Consider the following 26,949-nt stretch of genomic DNA (forward strand, 5'->3'; position numbering starts at 1 on the left):
GAAACTTCAATATACAGGTGTCAGCAGATCACAGCATCTGTACTCTGTACTTTGTACTGCCCCCATACCACAAAAGAGACAGCACCATTTCTGCAACTAGCCCCAACTTTCCTTCCATTGCGTGTGACAGACAGCTGACTGAAGACCCTGCCCGCTGTGCTTCCATTAGATTGTGCAGCGCGTCGCCTCTGGGGCCCAGCATGTGTTCTTCAGGGAAGCTACTCAGATGCCCCTGCTAGTGTTTCTGCAGAATGAACCTCTAAGATCCATCCAGTCAGCTGTTCACTTTGCAATAGCAGCCTGGAGAATTGCTGCAAAAATATATCATTTAGGTTATTTGCAGCGTATTGAGAAGTTATAGACGGCTTTATTTGTCAAATCCTTTTTTTTAATTTGATTTACTTTACACATATCTTAATGAGGCAGCAAAAAAACTAAGCGGTGCTGCTTTCAACAAACTGACCTTTTGGCAGACAACATAACTTTTTTCCTTTTAAATCTAACTAATGAAACAAATCATCTTTCTGCTTGTAGTGAACACAAGGTTAATAAAATGTCCTCTGATGTTTAGCTTTGTTCAGAAACCCTGTTGTTACGATCTAGGGTAGCCTTAGGCCTGAGCTGGTGGATTCGATAAACTCTGCACAGCTACCCGGCAAGAGCCTCACTTTACCTAAGAGCCTGATAACTGATACCCAGGCTGTGAAGCCTACGGCCATGCTAAGGGCTGCACACTGCCTTTCTTGCTTTAAGTTTAAAACATCAAATAGATGAAGATCCTTGGCTCTGAGCTGCCGGCAGAGTTGATTTGGAGTGCAAACTCTGATATTGCTCTGTGTTTGGCCCCTGAGCCCTTCTCAGCTTATCTATATTTACTCAGCTCTCATAAAGCAAACCCGCTCCCTTCATATCCGTACTGCCGGGTCACACCACTGGCTCAGCTCTTTGTGGTAATAGGAGATGGAGGTCATAGCGAACCACACAAGGGTGGACTCAACCTGGATGAAAGCAAACCTCTGTGGGATGACTGGACATCTGCCTGGGTGGAAGGCTAATCCAGTGGAAGCCTGTCTGGCACTATCCCCTCAATGACTAGCGGTGAATGTGCTGACATTTCAGTTTGGCTATAAAGTTTCTATAGAAACGTTTCTGTTGTTTGTTATTGTGAGAAGGGGAGTGGGAGGGGCAACTTTTATTAGATAACAGTAAAAAAAAAACTTGTAAAGTTCAGGTTGGAACAAGAGCTGGGTGGAGGGCTGCATGACACACAATAACAGAGACCCACGCCAGTGCTCAGAGCCTGCACCATGCTGGTATGTGACTGATGCAATGACATAACACAGCTCCCCTGGGGACTCTATGTACAGTGGCTGAAGCCCTCGCCAGTGAAATGAACCTGACTTGATAGAAGCGTTGAGAAGTCAGGACGGTCAGGCTGTACTCAGCGCAACGCCAGTGAAATGAACCTGACTTGGATCTCTTTTCTTGTGTGTTCTTGCAAAAAACAAAAAAGTCGTACTTGATAATGAAAAACAGAAGGGCAAAGAAGGTCTGGAGTTGAGCCCTGCTGTGCTGCTGAAGAGAAGAGGACAGGTGCCTGCAGAACTGTAATCCCGCTGACACTGAGCATGCATTGCTGAGGAAGTCATCACAATGCTATTACAGTTGTTGTGCACTTAATTTTACCTCGACTTTTTGTACTAAAGCTGTGAGGCGGCTCTGGGTAAAGCAAGGACACGCTCGGTGCCAAACACTCCTACACTAGAAACATGCAAATCAAGCTTAATCTGCCCAGCGGGTGAAAGTGGAAGACTAGAGCACCTAATTAAAGCATCCAACCTGCAACGCAATTCATTGCATTTAAAAAGCCAGCTGCTGGCATGCTGCCTCTGATCAGATGATGGTAATGTGATTCCCACAGCAGCAGCGGGGGTGACACCAGTGCTGTTTGCTGCACTCTGTGTTTCAATGCTTAGCAGTTTCCCCACTTGGGACTGGGAGGGTAATAAATAGCAGGGAGCCACGCTGATGAGCAGTCAGGGCTTGTGAGGGTTTGAGAAGGGGCTGCACTGTGTCCTCAGCTCTGCTGCTCTGCAAAGGAAATGCCTGCTGATGGACCCCAGCCTGGTACACTCACTGCACCAGTCCCAATCACTTTGCTTTCCTCCCCTTGTTTTCCATGATGTACGAGGCACACAGACTCTCATCTATCCACGGGGCAGGTTCATTTATACCGGGCTTGAAAAATGGCCGGTGTATGAAGAGTAATTTGGTGCTGGAGTTGAGCCCTGTTCCTCCAGATGTGTCAGGGGAGTTTGATTAAAACCCCTTTATGGGAAATCAATACTTTCTTCATTAGGACTCTCACTCTCCAATCCCCCGATAAACAGAAGGCCCTGCAGGAAAGAGGCTGCGCTTTCTATCGAGACACCCTGGCGGATCAATACGGCCCCATGCTGCCACACACAAAGCCAGTGCCGCACATACAAGCCACAGTCTGATCGTGTTTGCACAGCTAGGCTGGATTAGACATAAGCACAGGAGATTTACATGCACTATATTGGAAATGCTAAGGACACGCGATAGTTGCACAGGGCTTACTTTGGAAACTAAACTGGCAATGACAGCTGCCAATCAGCGTAATGCCCATGCTTAAAATCTAATTCTCAAATCAAACTGTCCAGGTCAGCTTTTACATTATTGGAGGAAATGAAGCCAAACACTGAATTACAGGTAATTCCGACAGCTAACTTCAGAGAGATGAAGGCCTGGCTTGGGTTTTGGGTTTGCCTCATTACTGAACGAGTGGTTACCAAGGCATCCTGTTTATAGCACTCAAAAACGATGAGCTCTGTTTTTAAACATTAAGCCACATACATCTGAGCAGTGCTGCAGTGTGCCTATGAGACTTTGCACTCCTTACCATACACAGTGAGCAGCACATTCAAGCAGTAATGACAGGGAGGCTCTATACCCCTGGTTCTTTATTCTAATGTAAGTCAGTCTGTGAAATCCAGCAGTATATTTTTCTTGGGGAGGTGACACGTAAAGTACGTCGTGTAGAATTATTGATTAAACCTTTTAACACAACAGCAGAGAATGTACATACTGTGGATTCACAAAAATAAAAATCAACGTTTTGACAATTAAAAAGATTTGAAACCTTAAATGCAGCATCGGCTTCATTCCACAGACATGCAAGAAGCATCTCTGGGAGCGGATTGTTGCCAAATTCATTTCCAAAATGTTCCTCCATTTCTCTACAAAACTAAAATGAATTTTAAAAACAGTCCCCTAACACTTAAGAAAAGCCTGTTTGGAAGTGTGGACCCCCATGGCTTCTTACTGCATTTAAGCACTGGACCTAGTCTGTAGAACCCTTATATAAATAATAGTGGAATATAGAACCCTTATATGAATGACTAGTGGAATATAGAACCCTTATATGAATGACTAGTGGAATGTAGAACCCTTATATGAATGATAGTGGAATGTAGAACCCTTATATGAATGATACTGGAATTTAGAACCCTTATATGAATAATACTGGAATTTAGAACCCTTATATGAATAATACTGGAATTTAGAACCCTTATATGAATGATAGTGGCATTTAGGAGTGGAAAGGTATCCAAGGAAATATTCAGTTTTTCTATTGATGGCCAGACATCAGTAGAGAGACCTCTGCCAGAATATTTAACGAGTGTTTAAGTGCCGCATGCTGTCAATTGCAGTTCCAGTTTAAGAGTTCCCCCGGGACCGATCTGCTCCACACGCAGCTACGAGCCTCTAATTTGCGGTTCCCGGGAATACCACGCTGCTTCGCTACAATCTGACCCCTGCATCTGTCTTATTGTGGTTCATTATCCCAAGCTTTATCTTCAGCGCTTTCAAAGGACAGCCACGGTTTCCGGTTCAGTGCTGCTCCATTAATCAAGGCTTCTTCAGCCGCGCGTGCTAAACCTAAAGCAAACGACACAAGCAGCTCCTCGCAGTTCATCTGCAGTGTATTCTATCAAATTACACTTAGGTATTGTATAATAATACAGAAGAATAAGAAGGACTTCAAACAGTAACTATGGTGTAGAACCTCTTTAAAAAGGAAACGTGAGCTGGGCTGAAAGCAACAAGAATATCACCCTCAACAAACCACGCCAGCCAGTCCATTACTATTGCAACTTTTTCATCAGGGGAAAAAGCGAAACACATTGAAAATTCTGCGGTTCGCTTTGTTTTCAAGTGTGTCTTATATATCTCACATGCACAATACATAATGGATGAGTTCAGACACAGCTCTCTCTCTCCCTCTCTCTGCATTAAGGTCTAGGGGAATGCAGCTACACCCTTGCATTTTCAACTAACTGGGAGGCACAGGGGGTCTGTGTGAAGAACCCTGCTGCATTGCCCCTCCCTCTCGCTGGATACAATCGGTATCATCCACTAACACTGGGGCTCGCTTATCTGGCTGCCTTTGAAGCAAATGAAGCACAACCAACAGATGCAATGCTCTCGGAGGAGATTTCATCTTCAGTATCTCTGTGCTCTTGGAGGAGATTTCATCTTCAGTATCTCTGTGCTCTCAGAGGAGATTTCATCCTCAGTATCTCTGTGCTCTTGGAGGAGATTTCATCTTCAGTATCTCTGTGCTCTCAGAGGAGATTTCATCCTCAGTATCTCTGTGCTCTTGGAGGAGATTTCATCCTCAGTATCTCTGTGCTCTCACAGGAGATTTCATCCTCAGTATCTCTGTGCTCTCACAGGAGATTTCATCTTCAGTATCTCTGTGCTCTCACAGGAGATTTCATCCTCAGTATCTCTGTGCTCTTGGAGGAGATTTCATCTTCAGTATCTCTGTGCTCTCAGAGGAGATTTCATCCTCAGTATCTCTGTGCTCTTGGAGGAGATTTCATCCTCAGTATCTCTGTGCTCTCACAGGAGATTTCATCCTCAGTATCTCTGTGCTCTCACAGGAGATTTCATCTTCAGTATCTCTGTGCTCTCACAGGAGATTTCATCTTCAGTATCTCTGTGCTCTCAGAGGAGATTTCATCCTCAGTATCTCTGTGCTCTTGGAGGAGATTTCATCTTCAGTATCTCTGTGCTCTCAGAGGAGATTTCATCCTCAGTATCTCTGTGCTCTCACAGGAGATTTCATCCTCAGTATCTCTGTGCTCTCACAGGAGATTTCATCCTCAGTATCTCTGTGCTCTCACAGGAGATTTCATCTTCAGTATCTCTGTGCTCTCAGAGGAGATTTCATCCTCAGTATCTCTGTGCTCTCACAGGAGATTTCATCCTCAGTATCTCTGTGCTCTCAGAGGAGATTTCATCCTCAGTATCTCTGTGCTCTCAGAGGAGATTTCATCCTCTGTATCTCTGTGCTCTCGGAGAAGATTTCATCTTCAGTATCTCTGTGCTCTCAGAGGAGATTTCATCCTCAGTATCTCTGTGCTCTCGGAGAAGATTTCATCTTCAGTATCTCTGTGCTCTCACAGGAGATTTCATCTTCAGTATCTCTGTGCTCTCAGAGGAGATTTCATCCTCAGTATCTCTGTGCTCTCGGAGAAGATTTCATCTTCAGTATCTCTGTGCTCTCACAGGAGATTTCATCTTCAGTATCTCTGTGCTCTCAGAGGAGATTTCATCCTCAGTATCTCTGTGCTCTCGGAGAAGATTTCATCTTCAGTATCTCTGTGCTCTCACAGGAGATTTCATCTTCAGTATCTCTGTGCTCTCACAGGAGATTTCATCCTCAGTATCTCTGTGCTCTCGGAGAAGATTTCATCTTCAGTATCTCTGTGCTCTCACAGGAGATTTCATCTTCAGTATCTCTGTGCTCTCACAGGAGATTTCATCTTCAGTATCTCTGTGCTCTCGGAGAAGATTTCATCCTCAGTATCTCTGTGCTCTCGGAGGAGATTTCATCTTCAGTATCTCTGTGCACTCGGAGAAGATTTCATCTTCAGTATCTCTGTGCTCTCACAGGAGATTTCATCTTCAGTATCTCTGTGCTCTCACAGGAGATTTCATCTTCAGTATCTCTGTGCTCTCACAGGAGATTTCATCTTCAGTATCTCTGTGCTCTCAGAGGAGATTTCATCTTCAGTATCTCTGTGCTCTCACAGGAGATTTCATCCTCAGTATCTCTGTGCTCTCACAGGAGATTTCATCCTCAGTATCTCTGTGCTCTCACAGAAGATTTCATCCTCAGTATCTCTGTGCTCTCGGAGAAGATTTCATCTTCAGTATCTCTGTGCTCTCAGAGGAGATTTCATCTTCAGTATCTCTGTGCTCTCAGAGGAGATTTCATCCTCAGTATCTCTGTGCTCTCACAGGGGATTTCATCCTCAGTATCTCTGTGCTCTCGGAGGAGATTTCATCTTCAGTATCTCTGTGCTCTCAGAGGAGATTTCATCCTCAGTATCTCTGTGCTCTCACAGGAGATTTCATCCTCAGTATCTCTGTGCTCTCACAGGAGATTTCATCCTCTGTATCTCTGTGCTCTCACAGGAGATTTCATCCTCAGTATCTCTGTGCTCTCACAGGAGATTTCATCCTCAGTATCTCTGTGCTCTCGGAGGAGATTTCATCCTCAGTATCTCTGTGCTCTCGGAGGAGATTTCATCCTCAGTATCTCTGTGCTCTCGGAGGAGATTTCATCCTCAGTATCTCTGTGCTCTCAGAGGAGATTTCATCCTCAGTATCTCTGTGCTCTCAGAGGAGATTTCATCCTCAGTATCTCTGTGCTCTCAGAGGAGATTTCATCTTCAGTATCTCTGTGCACTCGGAGAAGATTTCATCTTCAGTGTCCCTGTGCTGCCATTCTCTCCAGTGTTTTCTTTGTGTATAATTAGTTAAACCTGTTAATTACCCAGCACAACCAGCACTTTCCCCACTTCTGTGTCCAGGCAGCACGCGATATAGATCCAGCTCTTTTAGTAACAAACTTTGCTTACTCAAATGAAAACGATCCATAACAATTCCCCAGGTAGTCAAATTTATTTTCAGCCAAGCGTGCACAAACTGCAAACCTATAGCCAATTAAGAAGATGTTTTCTTGTTTCTCGTGACAAATCTAATTTGCAAATCTGAGCAGTCAATATCAACTCCCTTGTCTTCATACAAATTTTAAAAAGATCTATATCTATCTCCCACCCTCTCTCTCTCTCTCTCTCTCTCTCTCTCTCTCTCTCTCTCTCTCTCTCTCTCTCTCTCTCTCTCTCTCTCTCTCTCTCTCTCTCTCTCTCTCTCTCTATAGTATCCTTAACAAGCACCACTATGTGAATGCAAGCAGTCCAGAAAAGCCTTGTCTGAAGATTACTCTCCAGTGTAGAGCAGTTGTAAATGATGTGAAGGAGAGGACTCAAGTTTCAAGTGTTATGAGTGGGCTTATGACTTGCATTATTTCTGTGTCAGTGTAAGAAACTGAAGCTTATAATTCCTGCTGTGTTTCAAACACCATCCTTCAATGTAGTTACAGTATGCATTGTCTGCCACTGAGGGATTGAACAGGCAAGTAAATCTTAAACCACGAATTCCACTGTGTAGTGGTAGAGAGAGAGATAGAGAGATAGATAGATAGATAGATAGATAGATAGATAGATAGATAGATAGATAGATAGATAGATAGCCTGATTTAATCATTCTGTAATTAGATTCAGGCATCATTAAGTCTGAGAAAGGTTGTGTACATATTATGTGTGTGTGCGCGAGTGTGAGTGAGTGAGTATTTCTACTGTCATAACATATTGACGAGGCCGCGCTGAAGAAACTGATTGAGTGCTCATTTTATTTTAATTGAAAGAAGCTGCTCAATGTATTTGATGGTAATCAAACTGTACATCTTGACTGAGGAGAGCAAACATGCTGCGCTGCTTCATTGGCTGGGTCTTCATTCCAGCCCCCCTGAGAACTGAAATCAGTAAATGTCATGACCTTACTCCCACCTGCTGGGTAAACACAATCTCAACCAGAGAGCCTCCTGCCACAGAAACCTGACAATGTCAACCAGAGAGCCTCCTGCCACAGAAACCTGACAATGTCAACCAGAGAGCCTCCTGCCACAGAAACCTGACAATGTCAACCAGAGAGCCTCCTGCCACAGAAACCTGACAATGTCAACCAGAGAGCCTCCTGCCACAGAAACCTGACAATGTCAACCAGAGAGCCTCCTGCCAGAGAAACCTGACAATGTCAACCAGAGAGCCTCCTGCCAGAGAAACCTGACAATGTCAACCAGAGAGCCTCCTGCCAGAGAAACCTGACAATGTCAACCAGAGAGCCTCCTGCCAGAGAAACCTGACAATGTCAACCAGAGAGCCTCCTGCCAGAGAAACCTGACAATGTCAACCAGAGAGCCTCCTGCCAGAGAAACCTGACAATGTCAACCAGAGAGCCTCCTGCCAGAGAAACCTGACAATGTCAACCAGAGAGCCTCCTGCCACAGAAACCTGACAATGTCAACCAGAGAACCTCCTGCCAAAGAAAATCAAGACTTCTTCATAACCTGCCCCACAGGACTAATGCTTATTCTATCTAGAGCCTCTTCATGAAGGCAATCTAAGCACCTTTGAAGCAGCCAGCGTGAAGACATCAGTACCTCTCTCTTTGTACTCTACACTTCCAAATGATCAAGAGCATGGCTGTGTCCTCTGGAGCCTCTTCCTCTCAGACTGCTATCCATGTTTCTGTGATCATCATTTACATCTCCCTGTACCATGAATCTTATTATTCAGGCTGTAAAGACTTCAAACAAAGGAAACTGATCTATAGTCTGTTTATCCTACTTTTAGATAGATAAAAGGCTAGCCAAGCACAGCCACGCTGAGCCCAGTAGAAAGGCCTCATCGCACTGTGCTCACAGTAGTTCAGTGTCGCTCTGGGGTTTACAGAGCGATATGTAAAGACAGCTAATTCCCTGCGGTTCAGTAGAAATCAGTTTCTGATGGTCCCATATTTTACTGATCCACACATCTGATCTAAACGCTGTCACAAATGTGCAAACTGTCATTAGTCATAATTATTATGCTAATGAAAAGCTATTAAAGTCACGTGACAGGATGGCTGTGCAACTATCTGGCTAGATAAGGGTTCATCATTTTAAATACAGTACAATAAGCAACTGGAGAGATTAGATTGTGTTTATAAGGTCAGCTTGCTTATTAGTGTGTATAAATGGCAAATCTGGTGCTGAATTCAAATGAGTCTACAGACCAGATCCAGTATAACAAAGATAAGCAAGCCCAGGGCTCGGGTGGGCACTGGGACAGGAGAGGAGACGGACTTGTAAATTAAGAGAGATCATTAATAATGACTTATCATAATGGATTCACGATTAGCTTATTTACCGGGAGAAAAACCAAGTGGCTCAGAAAATGCAGAATTCTACACAGGTGGGGAGTAACTGCTTACGATTGAGGAGCCTTTATACTGATCAGACTACAGCACTCCCCACAGCACGCTTATTATACATTTCAGAGTGTGCTGTAGGTTAGGATGCGTGCACAGAAGCAGGGCTGGCTTCAGCACCTGGTCTCCTCAGTTGCAGTTGCACAAGGTTTGGAGGCTGGGTGTTATTTTGCAGAAATGGATATAAATCTAGTGTGCGGAATGGCTTGCTGGAGCATGCTGATAAAATGCACTCAGAGGGGCAGTGAAATGCACTCTAAAGGCTCCCTGTTTTTACTGCACTCGCTTCCTTTCACACTCTCCAGGGCTTGGGCGGGCCTGCTACATGTGTCCAAAGGGGAGAGCTCTCTTGTTACCCAGGCCAAGGCTGGCCAGCTTGGGTCAAGCCGAAACCGTCTTCTTGTAGGGCAGGCTGTGCTTCGCATCAGTGTACTGAAGGAATCTATAGACGCTGTACCAACTGTTTATTAATTAGACAAGAACACTACACTGCTAAGCAGGTAACCACAAAGTGAATGACACAGGCTGATCTGCTTGGATCTCCACATCCAGTCTGTCAGCACCGCTTGCCCATCCAGCTGATCAAGGCATCCTGAATGTGTGGAGTTTATCTTTCCTGTCCTCCTAGATTTCACATTAGCATCTGGGTAGCAGTGACCCTATTAGATGTCACACATTTCTTGAGCCAACTACTTCATGAACACATCAGCTAGCTGCCACTGACTGCTGAGGGATACAGGACCTCACTGAATCCTCCCTCTTCCCTGACCAAAGGCAATGGAAACAACGCAATCCTATTAGAGAGCCTGATACTGTAGCTCAGTCATCAAGCCTAAGCCCATATCAATCCAGTCTTAAATCACAGCCCACTTCATTCATCAGCCAGTGCCTTTCCTGTCCTGAAGGGATTAGTTAAGAACTCTCTACTGCACAGCGCAGCTCGGCATGGCTGCTGGCCCTCCTAATAACACTGACGGGTGCAATATGCTGCTTGATGGTAGCGAGAGAGCACAGCCTGAGGATTGCTCACTGCCCTGGGCTCCTGTGGAGGAGGACTGGCCTTGTGTGCATTACCTTTCTGCATACCAGTCACTCTTGCACGCTGCTGTTGTTCTGTATTATTATCTCTTAACACAAAGTACTTTCTACTTTCTTCTCCGCCCAGCCTTGCCCACTACCCCCCCCCCTCACGTGGTCACCGACTAGCACTGCTGTGTTTGAAACATGCAACCTTTATTCTTTTGTTAATCTCTTTGTCATATCCTTCTTATGTCTGTACAGCAGGTAATGCCAGAGCAGCACAAACAGAAGTAATCCTGGTTGCACATATTGCCGATGCATCGCCTGGGTCCCAGATTCTGTGCCTTTTGGATTCCTGCCTGCAGGGGTACAGTGTACAGGGTACAGGGGTACAGGGCACAGGGTACAGGGGTACAGGGGTACAGCGTACAGGGGTGCAGACGAGGTTCCTAGCATGGTGCAGCGTGCAGGACATGCTGAAGGAGTCAGCTCCCATATGCTTGTAAGATAATCTGCAGCAACACAAAATCTCCTCCTCCCTCCCCCTTCAAAACATTCCAGATCGCTCCATTGCTGAACTGGTTTAATCATGTTATACAGCACTACTTAAAAAAAAAATCTACAAAATAAATAAAAAGAGATTGTAAAATACGAATCATCTGAAACCCCATTCTGAACGTTCCGAAAGGGACGCGTTTGAAAGGAGTTTGTAAAGGCTGGCATGGTTTTTCGTTGTCTGCAACATGACTCTGCATGGATCACTGAAGCCAGTACGATACATCTCACTGTGATGAGTTTCATTGTTCCTGATACGAGGAGCTCCAATGCAGATACACCCTCCTCTCCCCCAATCAGGGAGGACACAAGGCTGGACTTGAGACTCTGGCCTCTGTGAAGACAGCTGCCGACTCAGGCATGGGCACCAACAACTGCTGGCTCCAGCATTCCTCAGTTTCAGCACTCTCAGCCGGATTCACAGCAGCGTTCCAGCGAATGAAGGAATGGGACTGGAGCAGCAGGAGCAACTCTCCCAACAAGCTGGTGCCCTTGACTTTGCAAAGTGAAATGGCTCAAACTGCTTCATGCGATGGGAGTCTGTTCAAAATAAGTGGTGACATCACCATGACCTGCCTGCACAGTATATCCATTCTATTTACATGTAAAAATGTACGTTTGACATACAGGCAGATACCCTAACCCTAACCCTAACCCAGGTCCTGAGACACTGAAGTTTCATCAGGACTGGACACAGGGTCCTCTCGATAGACAGAAAGACAGCGCGCCAGTAACTCAGTGACACTTGATATGCATCTCTGGCTGTAGACAATGAAGGGATTTGTTTCATGTGAAATAGACACCACTCTGTCAGAGAGGGTTCATGAATGTGCAGCTGAATGTGTGATTGAGCAGTCTGGTACCAATGCCGTTTACAGTGGAGTCACTTTTCTATTTTAAATCAGGGCACGGGTACACAGAAGTTATGAAAATCCACAGAGCTGTTTAAACCCAGCAGAGGATCTATCATTACACACACAATCCCTTCAATATCCCTGTCCTGCCTGTGTACACAGCAAATACAAACCAGCATGAGGGGGGTTAGGCACAGCTCTGGCTTTGGTCTCATTATATCACATCGCATTGGTTTCTACTGTAAATTAAAAACCAGCTACTGTGGATTCCAACAGCTAATGCCCATGGCTTGCTCAGTATAAAGCCAGTGAAACACCACTGACATTTCTGACAACTTATGATGGGAACATTGTTAAAACAACTGTAATCCAGGCTTGAGTCTTGATTACTTTAAAACTCAAACTTCTGCGGTACATTTTAGCAATGATTCATTTTACCATTAGATATATTTCTGGATGCTGTACTGAGCACAGTGCTTGTTTGTTGTGATGCTCTCAGAAAGTCCACTCACCTGACCACAGGGTTGGGATCCCTGCTCCTCATGCACTTGAAGAACTACACTACTCTCGGGGGAAAGAAAGCTTCTCTATTCCTAACTAGGATGCAAGGTTAAAACACTAGCTAATCATTTGTTTGCACCCTGTCTTTGAAATGTAAATGCCTACATTTTCATCTCCCCTAGAGATTTCCTTTCTTGTTTGTCCTAATTCTTTATTTCAAAACGATGCCCTGAAACCACTTCTCTCTCCCTGTCTCTCTCCTTGTATCTCTCTCTGTCTCTCTCTCTCTCTTTCTCTCTCTGTCTCTCTCCCTCTTTCTCTCTCTCTCTCCCTGTCTCTCTCTCTCTCTCTCTGTCTCTCTCTCTCTCTGCTCCTCTTTGATGTTCTGAGAGCATCATCACAAACTGTGCAGTGGATCTGAGGGCTCTGACATTTCTGTTTGGGTAACTCTGACATCAGGACTCCACACTTGCTTCAATCCGCTGCACTGCTGTGATGTTAATTGCTGCTGAATATTCCTGATCAGTTGCATACAGTTCCTGTCGGGTTTCTCTGCTGCTATGGCGTTCGCTCACTTGTTCATGAGATCTGTTGTAAGGTCTTGGTCTGACGTTAACATATTGAGTTACACACCGCTTTGTACTTTTCCACACACTTAATGGAAAACTGACAAAAATTGAAAAATGTGACATTTCCAAATCTAACACACAAAACTGCACCACTATTATGGCTTCCGGTGGACTCTTGCAATTCCATTTTGCAGTTTTTCTTTGATTATATGACGTTAAATAAAAGATCAAATTTATCCTGCAGCTGTATATCATATTAATAATAATAGTTAAAAAAGAGGACAAAGAAAAACAATCAATAACTTAAAAACTGAGGCTGAAATATAAATGAGCACACTGGAATAGCCTGTACATACTGTACTTATAACACATTTATTACATGAGTGCACTTCACATACTGTACTTATAACACATTTACTACACATGACTGTATTTCGCATAGCTGTATTTATAAGAGTGATTGATTTCACATGAGTGTATTTCGCATAGCTGTATTTATAAGAGTGATTGATTTCACATGACTGTATTTCGCATAGCCGTATTTATAACACATTTATTGCACATTAGTGTTTTTCGCATAGCTGTACTTATGAGAGAGATTGATTTCACATGTAGTGAAACAGCACAACGATACCTTCTTTTCTGCTCCACTGCTCAAGGTAATGGGAGTCTTGCTAAATGAGATTGTTTTTTCTTTCTCACTCATCTGTAGGGATTTCAGTCACAACAGATTGATGCCCTGTTCAAATCCAGCCCACGCGAAAATATGTGTCTGAATCACTTCCCAAAGTGAAGGCTCTTTTATAAATCAGTCTTCAGATGAAGTGGGATTAGACAGGACACTGCCCTAGATTTCAAATCACTATGCCTAATCTAGAAGAGATTGGAAATGATTTCATCAGGAAGGCTTTCCAACCAGACATATGCTGCTTAACTACCACTTAACAGTGTGGGATTTCCAGCTAGCAACAGATGCAATGCATTGCAGATAATTACGAGATCATTCTAAAGAAGTGAGGACAAACAGGCACAGCTCTACCAGTCAGGTAGGGAGGGAGGGAGGTGGGTGGGTTTGGATGGAGGGAGGGAGGGAGGTAGGTGGGTAGGGAGGGAGAGAGGGAGGGAGGTAGGTGGGTAGGGAGGGAGGGAGAGAGGGTGGGAGGTGGGTAGGGAGGGAGGAAGGGAGGTGGGTAGGGAGGGAGAGAGGGAGGGAGGGAGGAAGGGAGGTGGGTAGGAGACTTTTATATTTTGTTTCTGTTCAGCACAGTACAAGTTAAACGTTTTTTTGGTTTTGAGATTCTGTAGTGGGGGGGCTTCACAATGCTCTGCTATGCTTTACCATGCTTTCACGGTGCTTTGTTACACTGTGCTGGTTAGGTATTTGGGTATTTGGTTAGGTAAAGTTACTCTGTGCAATGGAATGGAATGCAGTCTTGCACAGAACACTTGCACTCCCCAGAGAGTGAGGGAGCTGCTTTATCTGTTGTCATGGAAACGGGGGAGGTGGGAGCTGTTGAACCCGACAAACTGCCGGTTCTGTTTGTCGGGTGAAAGCAGGACCACGATTATACGGAGAAAAAAACCCTAAAAGAAAAAAGCAAAACATGTTCCCAGACAGACTGCAATTGAAGTGGACTTTACTAACATGCACCAGGCTGGAGTCCGCACAGAAAGCATGAACACGGCACTGCTGGAATGAGTCATGTTATGCCCCGGACACTTCCTGTATGCTATTCCCAGTGCTATTTCAGGCAGGGAAGAATTAAAAGCAGAGCTTAGTAATAGGATACTGCACTTCTAAGAGTCGATAATGTTAGTGTCTTCTCTATTCTGAGCACCTTAAAAACAATTGCTGTCACCTTATCTCCTCCTTGGTTTTTTTCCCTGACATGACAGCAGTCCAGTTCACCTCGAAACAGGCCAGCAAGCTAAAATGAAGAGAATTTACTGAAAGCATCAGCCAAGGGCAATTCCGTTTTCCTTCATTCACTGTGAGTTCAGGTGGTAAACTATAATGCATTTCCTGTAATTATCACTAGAAGGATGCAGTGTTGCAGGTAGAGGGCTGGGTAATAGATAACATGCCGATTTCACACCTAAAAGAGGTCGGTCCTGTTCTGCATGAGTATGAAAGTGTTGCCTTCTTACATTTGACATTATGGAAACATATGGTGAAGGCACATGAGGCCTTGGAAAAAGATCTAAAAATAGAGGCAACTGTACGAGAGCAGGGATAATAATGGCAGCCCTTGATTAATCTGAGCTGAGCAACGCGGTCTAACAAAGAAACACGAAGAACAAGCGTCTCCAGCACATTCTACACACATACACAGTATTTACTCTTCAGAGCCAACGTTGCCTTAAGAAAGAAAGAAAGAAAGAAAGAAAGAAAGAAAGAAAGAAAGAAAGAGCAATTGTACAAAACATGCACAATAATATATATATATATATATATATATATATATATATATATATATATATATATATATATATTGTTTTAACACAAAACATTGTAGTTTATAATCGTCATCAACGGCGCAACATTAAAATGATAATGACTTTGTTCCCGTCTCAGTGGCAATGAAATATCATCTGCATGTCAGTGAGACTGGGGCACTCATTGTCATTCGGAAACAACTAAAACTGCTCTGAGCACCAAGCCTTCTCACTGTTACAAAAGGGAGAAAACGAGCAAGCTTCCCAGGAGAGATGAAAACAAGTGTGCTGCACCTGAAACCAAAACCAACAGCCATCCAGCAACGTGGAAGCCCTCTGCCCGCTGGCACGTGAGGAAATTCAGCAGTGAGATGAAAGCAGCGAAAGACAGCAACGTGGAAATGATAGTGCTGCAGGAAGCTGCTAATCCAGGACTGGGAGGCAACATCTTCATATAAAAAGCAACCCCTGCAGTGGATGCAGTTCAGCTCTCGTATTGTCCCAGTTCAATTCACACATCAATTCCACAGCTGGTTTGGACCCGAGTGGAACAAGGTCTCAAGATAACGTCTTGTTAATGAGATTCACAGCACCAGCACTGCCAGTGATTACTGCTTCTTACATACAAGAACTCTTAAGAGGATGGAGAATGGAGAGGAACAACACTGAACTGGTGTGGCAGCCTGTCTGCTGGTCACTTTGTGAGCACGCAATACTTAATTACAGCACATGGTAAACCTATCTTACTCACTCAAGTCAGATAAACACCAACAACCTCCACAAACGACATCACCAGCATTGCCAACGCTGGAAAAATCTCTTCCAAATGAAAGCCTTTAAACTGGAAGAGGAATAGCATAAACATCCACGCTTCCAGGACCATCGACACACAAACATAGTAACCCAATAACCATGAACCACAGTGTTAACTTAATCCTAACCTCACTCTCACAATCAGGATTGCAAACAGGCATGTCAGCTCCCCGGGGCCGGGGGGGGTCGACGGTCGAAATAATATTCTCAGTACGAAAGCGTGGATGCTCTCTAACCATTTAGTACCTGGAAAAAAAACATTTTTCTGTGCTCAACTGAAGTGGCAAAGACGCAAACCCATTATATTGCATGGATGTGCATACAAAGGTATACAAAGAGGTATAGATGCTCCTCTGTATTAAACATCTGTTAACAGTGGCCAGCAGTTCAATAACAACATGATCAAATCAAAGTATTCCAAATCTGATGACAAGCAAGCCTATTGCCTCGATCTAACTGCATATTAATTGAATACTTATGTATGCAACTCAAACTAAAGCCTTACTAAAAAACAGTTCACACTAACATTTCAGTTGTCTATTTTTGCACGTTTGCTGTAATTTTCCAATCAGTTACTGGCACTAGTAAAGAGAATTGCATTTCAATGTGTCAAACGCAGTATTGAAATAAAAAATGAGATCTGCAGAGTAACATCGAACATTAACTATCCCGTACTATAATGCACAGACAGTGTAATAACACAGCCACTGCACACATGCTTCTGCAGTTACAATTGAACATGTTTCATTACAAAATGAAAGATGTTGTCAGTGGCTAGCCTCTTTTGTAATAACACTATTTATACACACGGCTGTGTAATCACAATGTAATTACTATGTAATCACATATGCAGTTACATAGTAATCGCAGTGTAGTTAGAGGCACTTCATGTAAAGTGTTACAATAATGTAGCAATACAAAGTAATGGCTTAAATTCCACAACAAGCATTTTACAAATGACTTAATTTATATTATTTCTATAAAAACTAACTTTTTAGCACCACATGTACCAGTAACTAAACCACTGCATAAGGATCTTGTGATCAACTGTAATACCCCCCCCCCCCATTTCAATAACCTGCTATGATGCGCACACCCCCCCCACCCCCTCCCATTTCAATAACCTGCTATGATACTCACATCTGCTTTCATTTAATCTTCTACACACACACACACACCCCTCGTCCTCGTAGCGGAGAGGAAGCAGGCATTTCAATTGAATTATCACAAACAAATCAATTGCAAATCAAAGCTCAGTGAAAATTAGAATTGCTGCAACGATCCGCTGAGCTGGGGAAAGTGATGATTCAAACACGGCAATATCAGACTCACTCTGCTCCTGAGATTACAGTCATTATAGTGGAGCACACTCACAATTATCAAATCTTCTGTTTGATTGAAAAAGAAACAGACCCATCCGCAGCCTGATCAATTCTCCCTGCAGCTGCTGCTTTCTGCTGTAAGCGGACAGGCGTGGTGGCAGGACAGTGTTTGCAATCAAAAAATTACTGAGATTATCAGTTCAAAAAGACAGAGCATCTAAAACTGCACAGGCTGACGGGGATGGGTTTGCGGTCTGTGCTCTTATTCCAAGAACTGATGAAAGTCAGTATGAAATCAAAAATATAGCACTGAATTGACAAAGAGTTGAATTTCCTGGTGGAAAAGGATGTCAAGTTTAGAACAGAGAATGTCAGAGGTCAGTTCAGCGGTGCATCCCTTACACCCATAAACTCCCATGTTAGCATTGGGTGGAGTGGGCTGATAAACTCCCACTCAGATGCTTGCATTGGGTGGAGTGTGCTGATAAACTCCCACTCAGATGTTAGCATTGGGTGGAGTGTGCTGATAAACTCCCACTCAGATGTTTGCATTGGGTGGAGTGTGCTGATAAACTCCCACTCAGATGCTTGCATTGGGTGGAGTGTGCTGATAAACTCCCACTCGGATGTTAGCATTGGGTGGAGTGTGCTGATAAACTCCCACTCGGACTTTGCATTGGGTGGAGTGTGCTGATAAACTCCCACTCAGATGTTTGCATTGGGTGGAGTGTGCTGATAAACTCCCACTCAGATGTTTGCATTGGGTGGAGTGTGCTGATAAACTCCCACTCGGATGTTAGCATTGGGTGGAGTGTGCTGATAAGCTCCCACTCGGACTTTGCATTGGGTGGAGTGTGCTGATAAACTCCCACTCGGATGTTAGCATTGGGTGGAGTGTGCTGATAAGCTCCCACTCGGACTTTGCATTGGGTGGAGTGTGCTGATAAACTCCCACTCGGATGTTAGCATTGGGTGGAGTGTGCTGATAAACTCCCACTCGGATGTTTGCATTGGGTGGAGTGTGCTGATAAACTCCCACTCGGATGCTTGCATTGGGTGGAGTGTGCTGATAAATGTGTTGAAGTACGACTCTCCCCTGTGATTTTGTATTTAACACTTTGTAACAAACATAAAAAAACACTCATTCTAAACAATATGGTAATTACACATTTTTTCCCACTATGCAATTATTTTCCTCGCACATGAAACATTTGCATTCCTTTATCAAATTGCACTGTTAATTGACTCGAGAAGCAAATTACTCCAGCAGCCAAATGAGAACCCGAGAGATTCAGACGCCAGTGTAACTGCAATGTTTGACACATTTTACTGCATGACTAACGCTTTTATACAAATTTCATTATGACTCCATTTATAATTTACACCCCTCGCAGCTTTCTGGGGGGTTATTAAAAAAATGATACCTTCCAAATCAATTTTTCTTTTCATTTTCAGCTGGGAATACATCAAGGGCCGCCGAGTGCAAACTAAATCAATAAATGAAATGACAACAAACTGCAAGATGCACCATAACTTACCTGCAGCCAATCACATCCTGGCAGTTTGATGCCAATCACATCCTGGCAGTTTGATGCCAATCGCATCCTGGCAGTTTGATGCCAATCGCATCCTGGCAGTTTGATGCTAATTGTACCAATATGCCTCTCCGTTAAGCACTTCAAAAAGAGCATGCAACAGCAAGAAAAGAAGGATACAGTCCTGCAAAGGATGACAGGCACTCCGTCTCGAAACACACACTCTCTTTAGTGACAAAGCAGCCCTTAATGACCAGTGACAACATTCTACCTGTACAGATTGCTATAGCGCTGCTATAGAAAGGCTTGTGTGGAACAGGGAGGATGAACGCATCATCAGAAAGGCTGCCTTTACATTTCTACCACATGGAAGATGGAGAGTTCTTTTCCACCCCTAGTCCTTTAAAAGGCTCAAATCAAACAGGAGCTGAAACTAATTCCCGAGATGAAATACTGAAATGATACAGCATCAAGTTAGTGCTTTCTACGGTTTTTGTTTTGTTTGTTGTTTTGTCAAACATAGGCGTGTAATGAAAAAAAAGAAAGAACGGAAGAAAGGAAGAAAGGAAGGTGCTGATTCAGCTACTTTGAGGAGTGCTGAATGCACCGAGCATCGAGTGCTCAGAGAAAACACTTCCTGATGAGGACCTCAGGGAGCAATCCCAGCCTGGAAAGACTTCCTGAACTGCCTCTCCACCACCTCTGTACTGACAAAGAATGAGACTGGCCTGGCACACCACATCACTGAAGCGAGCAAGCTAAAGAGCACATTAAACCATGTGACTAACAGACAGACTAGCATTGAACCATGTGACTAACACACAAACTAGCATTAAACCATGTGACTGTAACACACAAACTAGCATTAAACCATGTGACTGTAACACACAAACTAGCATTAAACCATGTGACTGTAACACACAAACTAGCATTAAACCATGTGACAGTAACACACAAACTAGCATTAAACCATGTGACTAACACACAAACTAGCATTAAACCATGTGACTAACACACAAACTAGCATTAAACCATGTGACAGTAACACACAAACTAGCATTAAACCATGTGACTAACACACAAACTAGCATTAAACCATGTGACTGACACACAAACTAGCATTAAACCATGTGACTGTAACACACAAACTAGCATTAAACCATGTGACTGTAACACACAAACTAGCATTAAACCATGTGACTGTAACACACAAACTAGCATTAAACCATGTGACTGTAACACACAAACTAGCATTAAACCATGTGACAGTAACACACAAACTAGCATTAAACCATGTGACTAACACACAAACTAGCATTAAACCATGTGACTAACACACAAACTAGCATTAAACCATGTGACAGTAACACACAAACTAGCATTAAACCATGTGACTAACACACAAACTAGCATTAAACCATGTGACTGACACACAAACTAGCATTAAACCATGTGACTAACACACAAACTGGCATTAAACCAGTGTGTCTCTGCAGAAGTGTGTCTCTCTGCAGTAGTGTGTCTTTAGGAGCGTGTCTCTCTGCAGGTGTGTCTCTCTGTAGGAGCGTGTCTCTCTGTAGGAGTGTGTCTCTGCAGGAGCGTGTCTCTCTGCAGGAGCGTGTCTCTCTGCAGCAGTGTGTCTCTGTAGGAGCGTGTCTCTCTGCAGGTGTGTCTCTCTGTAGGAGCGTGTCTCTCTGCAGGAGCGTGTCTCTCTGCAGGAGCGTGTCTCTCTGCAGGAGCGTGTCTCTGTAGGAGCGTGTCTCTCTGCAGGTGTGTTTCTCTGTAGGAGTGTGTCTCTCTGCAGGAGCGTGTCTCTCTGCAGCAGTGTGTCTCTGTAGGAGCGTGTCTCTCTGCAGGTGTGTCTCTCTGTAGGAGCGTGTCTCTCTGCAGGAGCGTGTCTCTCTGCAGCAGTGTGTCTCTCTTCATGCCTATCGGGTAACATACATGGGTCCTCATGGGTAAAAGCTGCCACTTTCCAATTGAGATGCACCTCCAACCTGCTCATATAACTACATATGGAAGGAAAAAAAAGAAACATGAAGAAGCTATGGATATTGTCAGAAAATGTGCCTTAAAAGTTCATCTTTGTTCAGTATGTGTAAAGGAGAATAACCCAGCATGTTCTGTGCCATGCTTTCTGCTGTTAACACCAGTGGAAACATTCAGAAAACACTAAATCAATCTTTGGAGACAGTGCAGATTGTCAATAAGGAAAACCAATTAGCCAGCACCTCGGGCATTCACCTGATCAATGCATTCCTCAAACAGCAACATGCTTTCCACAATCCACAAATCACACATTTCTGAGGGAAGCACATGACCCTGGGAGTACTGATGTAAGGAAAGCAACTGCATCGCTTCCCTATGGAAATGCAGACCAGCCGAGATGAACCTGCATTCTGTCTGAGGCGGAGGCTTGCTAGGGGTTAAAGTGGGATCAATTCAAACAGTGCAATCTGCAATCTCCAATTCAAAAAATCAATTGCAAGCCATTAACTGCGACTGATTAATCAGGAGTGCAGTGCGAGGTAATGGCGGTTCTGTAAAAGAGGGTCCAGGTGCTTTGTAAGACCCGCTCTTCTCATTAGCTAATTAGTAGTTAATTAGCGTAGTAAATGCTTCATTGAGGAGAACCCAGAACATCCTGTTCTATTTTTAACAATCGGCTAAGAAACTGGAGTGGCAACAATCCAAAAGAAGAAAATAATTAGCATTTGAAATGAATGCAGCACTACGATGTAGGATCACAGACACCAAAGAAATTCTTCATTTCAATTACAACAATTAGGGTAATTACAATTAACAGAGAACGCAGATCACAAAATAATTCACTGTATTCCAAATAAGGGAAAACACGGCCCTACAGAAAATCTTCAGAACCCCCCCCCCCTCCACTCCACCCCCCTCCCCTCCATCCCTCCACTGCAATAACATGAACCCCCTCAAGCCTTTGACTCAAAACACTGTGTGAGACTCCATCACGCTGGGAATACAGAGACCCCAGGAGCAGAGATCAGTTACACACGGGTGCTGTACATGCAGATTGAATGCAGAGGCTAATGTATATATGACAGTGTAGTGAGTCACTCTTCCACGGGACTAGCGCCTAAGCTTCCAATAAATTGCCTTTATGACGACAGTGAATTATTCTAGGCTGCACGCCTCAGTAACTAGCACAGCTGAAAACAGATTTACCAAGAGCACGTCCTGCATTAGGCTTTTACATTTCAACATCGAGCACACCGCTGTCTTACAATGCAGTCCTTGTGCCCATGGTAATCAAGGGTGGAGATCTATTTCATACAATTAACACTGGACACAGAGACCTTTACTCTTCCAAGTCCACAGAATATGCTGTAAACACTAACCCCTAACCCTAACCCTTAACCCCTAACCCCTAACCCTTAACCCCTAACCCTAACCAATGCAACAGACACAGAAGACGAGCGTGCCTGAAACAGCTACCCCGCGAGTCCCACTCGAGCACCTTAACCACTGTACATCAGGGTCAATCTCAGCTGAGTGCTTCTACTGCTCCCAGCCGTAGAACCTGTCCTTCAGGAAACACGGGGTGATGGCGAGAGGGTCCGACACAGACTTCCGATTCCATCTGACAATAAATCCACTCTGAATCTCTACTGCAATACTTCTCAAAGGATCTCTATTGAGGGGTCAAGTTGGGATTCACCCAGGACTGAAAGAAAAAGAACACACACACACACACACACACACACGCACACACACACATGTATGCACACACACACGCACGCACACACACACATGCACGCGCGCGCACACACACACACACACACACACACACACGCACGCGCACACACACACACACACACTGATTTATAGTTATTTGTATTTGATTCAGTCTCGAGGTGCTGGACCTGAAAGGTGCTGTGTGTTATATGTTTTGATAAGATGACAGACTTGGCTGCTGTTCTAGTGAAGTTAGAAATCACACTCACACTTGCTGTGGGTGTTCTCCTATCACTTATTTTAAACTGAGAAACATTCTGTACATGTATAAAACATGACATCCTTTTTATTGTCTAGATACAGGTTTTAAAGCGAGTCCTTCTCGCTGTATTCTTTCATTTCATTATTCCTCCTGCTTATCCTTAAAACAGCAGATGCACATATTATGTATTTCAACTGCACTTGCAATACGCCTTGAAAAAGCTGTTAAGAGAATACTGCTGCTTATTATTTATTTTCCATTTGGACGTTTTTAAAAGAAAAACATCCCCTAAAAAGTGTAGCTTTGCAAATGAGTGCAAAATGGAAAACACAGCTTCAGTGCATCTTGGTCTTGAAACATAATGACAATATACCAAAGAGCCTCTCACACATTCTGTCTAAGTACACCTGTTTCCAGAATCCAATTATTTCCTCTAAAGATTGTGGAGCAGGCCCAGCTATTTGCAGCACTGAAAGCCCCAGATTAGATTATAAACTCACAGACTGCATGAGCAGATCAAAGACAAAGGGGAGTGAGATCACTCAAGGCTCAGCTTGGACAGAACAGCACCAGCCACAGATCACTGCACAGTTACTTATCTTGTGTAGAGCAGAACATCCTGTGGAGAAGAGAAGCAGCACATTTCCATGGGAGTCTCAACATGTACACGAGCAACACGCTCCCCAAGCCCGACAACTACGCTCCAATTATACAGCAAGAGAAGGGGGTCTGCCCTGACTATCCTTGAACTGGGAAGAAGCGGGTTTACAGCCCACCTTTCTCTCCCCTTGAAATCCACAAGTGAAACAGGCATCCCTGAAAACGGTACCTGCCGATGGTCCAGTCCCGATACACACAACTCACGGGCCTCCGAGTAGCTTGATATTGAGGACATGGAATAATAAAATATTACATTTTCAGGTTTACTGTAGCAAGGGTTGAGTTTCTACACACTATATAACTACAGATGTAACTGAACAGTGAAAGGATACAAGAAGATGAAACACAGTGTGTGCTTCCAGCTTTACTTGTTGACCTTACTAAATGAATAAGGCCCGCCTTATCATTACAGCCCAGTGACCCATCCAAACCAAAGCCAAACGCATGTTTGAAACGAACAGGAAGCAAACATCCCCCCCCTCTCTCTCTCTCTCTCTCTCTCTCTCTCTCTGATACTGGATACAGTATTATAAACACAGCGCCGGTATGTATACGCATTTCACTGGATACAGTATTATAAACACAGCGCCGGTATGGATACGCATTTCACTGGATACAGTATTATAAACACAGCGCCGGTATGTATACGCATTTCACTGGATACAGTATTATAAACACAGCGCCGGTATGCATACGCATTTCACTGGATACAGTATTATAAACACAGCGCCGGTATGGATACGCATTTCACTGGATACAGTATTATAAACACAGCGCCGGTATGCATACGCATTTCACTGGATACAGTATTATAAACACAGCGCCGGTATGCATACGCATTTCACTGGATACAGTATTATAGACACAGCGCCGGTATGCATACGCATTTCACTGGATACAGTATTAGAGACACAGCGCCGGTATTAATAACTCAAACATGTAAACAGCCATTCACAGCAGTGGGCTCTATCCTGAACAGAAAGGATCCCGTCACGCTGGTAACGTCCTTAACCCTTAATTACCCAGGTGAAATTATGCAAACAACGACAGCAGACAGTAACCGATCTTTTCACAGCGCCCTATGGAAGCATAAGGAGTAACAACGACACATCAAAGACACCACAATTCATCTGCACACAATGCTGATTAAAAAAAAAAACATCGGGGAGGAAAATAATAATAATAATAATAATAATAATAATAATAATAAAAACAAAATTACCAGACTTTCCCCCAGAAGCTGCATCGGGTTCCGACCCAACACCCAAGAAGCAGTGACTGTTGCTGGAGATGCGCGTCACTATTACAGCGTTCTCTACAGCAAGCCAGGACGCGCTTCTTTCGTTTTGTGTCTTGGATACATTTGACTTGATTCTTTTGTTTGCTATTATTATGATAAAACTTGCTCGCAATGATTTGTTGATTGCCTCACAAACGGTTCTACTATACTACAGACAGCCGGATATTATCACACACCGCAACGGTATTCCCTTGTTATTTGCCAGAATGAATCAGTTCAGCAAGTTTTCTTACAAGACCAGAGCAGCACAGCGGCACGAGCTTCAGGTGAAATCCTTGAGAGAATTGAGTAGCAGGTGTCAACACAGACACTTACAGCAAACAAACCAACGAACAAAAAAAATCAAGAATTTAAATTACCTTGCCATAAAAATGACTGAGAAAATATACACTGGCTTAGCACGCAAAAAACAAAACAAAAAACAAAACCGAAATAATTTGTGCAAGATGTTCATTTATTGCTTCCGTGTTGTACCAGCGTGAAATATCATGTAGAAAAAAAGTAAAACTTTATTTTTATTCTTAAAATACATTGAACATGTTTCAAAGTATGTATCATACGACACCACAACATGGTCTTCAGATAAATCAAGTGTGCTCGTGGAACACCGAAAATAGCAAATGCATTCCAACATTTAAAGAGATTGAAAAAAGCGAACCTTTAAAAGGGACAGGCTTCAAATGCAAAAAAATAAAAAAATAAAGGAAAAATGACATATATTTCTATGTAAAAAAATAAAAACAATTGTTTTAAAAAAAATAAAAAAGAAGAAGTGGAAAGAGAAAAAGAAGAAAAAATACTCACCAAGCAAAATTTCACAAGCAATAAAAACGCAGAAAGACAGAAAGCAGGGAGAGGCAGGCACGCAGCGCGGCTGCAGACAGAACACAGCGCGATCACACAGCAGCCGGGGAGGCAGCTCGCCTCCACCACAATACAGACCTCAACTTCGGGCAAACCATCATCACAGAGAACAGGGGGTACCAAAACAACTGCTCGCAATGATTGACACCCCTTCAATGCGCCGGGCAGCGCATCAATAACATCGTTTGCTTAAGAGAAAGCTGTGTCGCGTATGTTTATCCTCAGGCAAGTGATACATCGATTAAATTTATGTTGTTTTTTTTTTATTTTTAAATTATTATTTAATTTTGCCCACCATGTGAGGGGAAATGGTAGCGGTTCTTATTTAAAGCGCTTCATAATAGCCGTGCAAGCTCCTCCAGTGTGTGCGTGTGCGTGCGATGCAAAGATAGTATTTATTTGTTTATCCCCTGAGAGTAATCCCAGCTTTTTACTCTATTTACAATAAAAAGTAATATAAATAAATACACGAATTAAAACAAAATAGAGCTAGTTTGTAACAAGTTAAAGTCATGGCAAATCCTGGGAATGGCTTGAACGTGCTATGGGCAGGGTACCGGTAAATGACAGTATACCTCGTAATGAAAGAGCACACAGAAAGCATGAATGGTATCAGCCCAGAGGTGATGTGTTTGAATGGCGTGTGAACCCTGAGGCGTGTGGCTGTTGGCAGGTCTCATAATCACTGAGAATATAAGAGATGCTTCCTCAACAACACAAGACTGATGAGCTGCTCAATGAAAAGTAATTGGGGTGCCATCATGACCTTGCAGGCCTCTGGACTGTAATTGCCCGTGCATAAACAGTGTTTGCTCTGTAAAGAATTTCAGTTACAACTTGTCTTCATGGTGATAATACTGATGGAACAGCTTTGGAGTTTGTTTAATGCATTAGATACCAGTTTACACAAAAGCGCTCCTGCAAAGACAGTGCTAATGTCAAAGAAGACAAACAGCCAAGTACAGCAAGCAACTGATCTCATGAGACTCACTGCAGACTTTGGCAAAAGTGCAGTAATTCTTAACAGAATAGCTCCTATATGACATGTTTATAATACAAGACCCCAACAGAACACAATTCTCTAGATAAAAAATGGCAACATATTTAGATGATTTTTGATTTTGTTTTACATCACTCCGAAGCTA

General features: G+C 43.5%; 1 protein-coding gene across 6 annotated transcripts in view; it reads right to left on the reverse strand.

The window, feature by feature from the left end:
• Positions 1 to 25,932, reverse strand: part of LOC117423547 (RNA-binding protein Raly-like) — a 38,994-nt gene extending 13,062 nt beyond the window's left edge. The window contains exon 1 of one of the 6 annotated variants that reach the window (XM_058990634.1): positions 25,745 to 25,932. The gene's annotated coding sequence lies outside the window, so the exon portion shown is untranslated. Of the gene's footprint in view, positions 1 to 19,016; positions 19,792 to 24,862; positions 25,695 to 25,744 lie in introns of those variants that run through there. The other 5 variants (XM_058990637.1, XM_058990639.1, XM_058990638.1 and 2 more) reach the window with 5 other exon arrangements.
• Positions 25,933 to 26,949: the final 1,017 nt, after the last annotated feature.

This window comes from Acipenser ruthenus, chromosome 18 (genome assembly GCF_902713425.1).
Source record: "Acipenser ruthenus chromosome 18, fAciRut3.2 maternal haplotype, whole genome shotgun sequence".
Classification (NCBI taxonomy): domain Eukaryota; kingdom Metazoa; phylum Chordata; class Actinopteri; order Acipenseriformes; family Acipenseridae; genus Acipenser; species Acipenser ruthenus.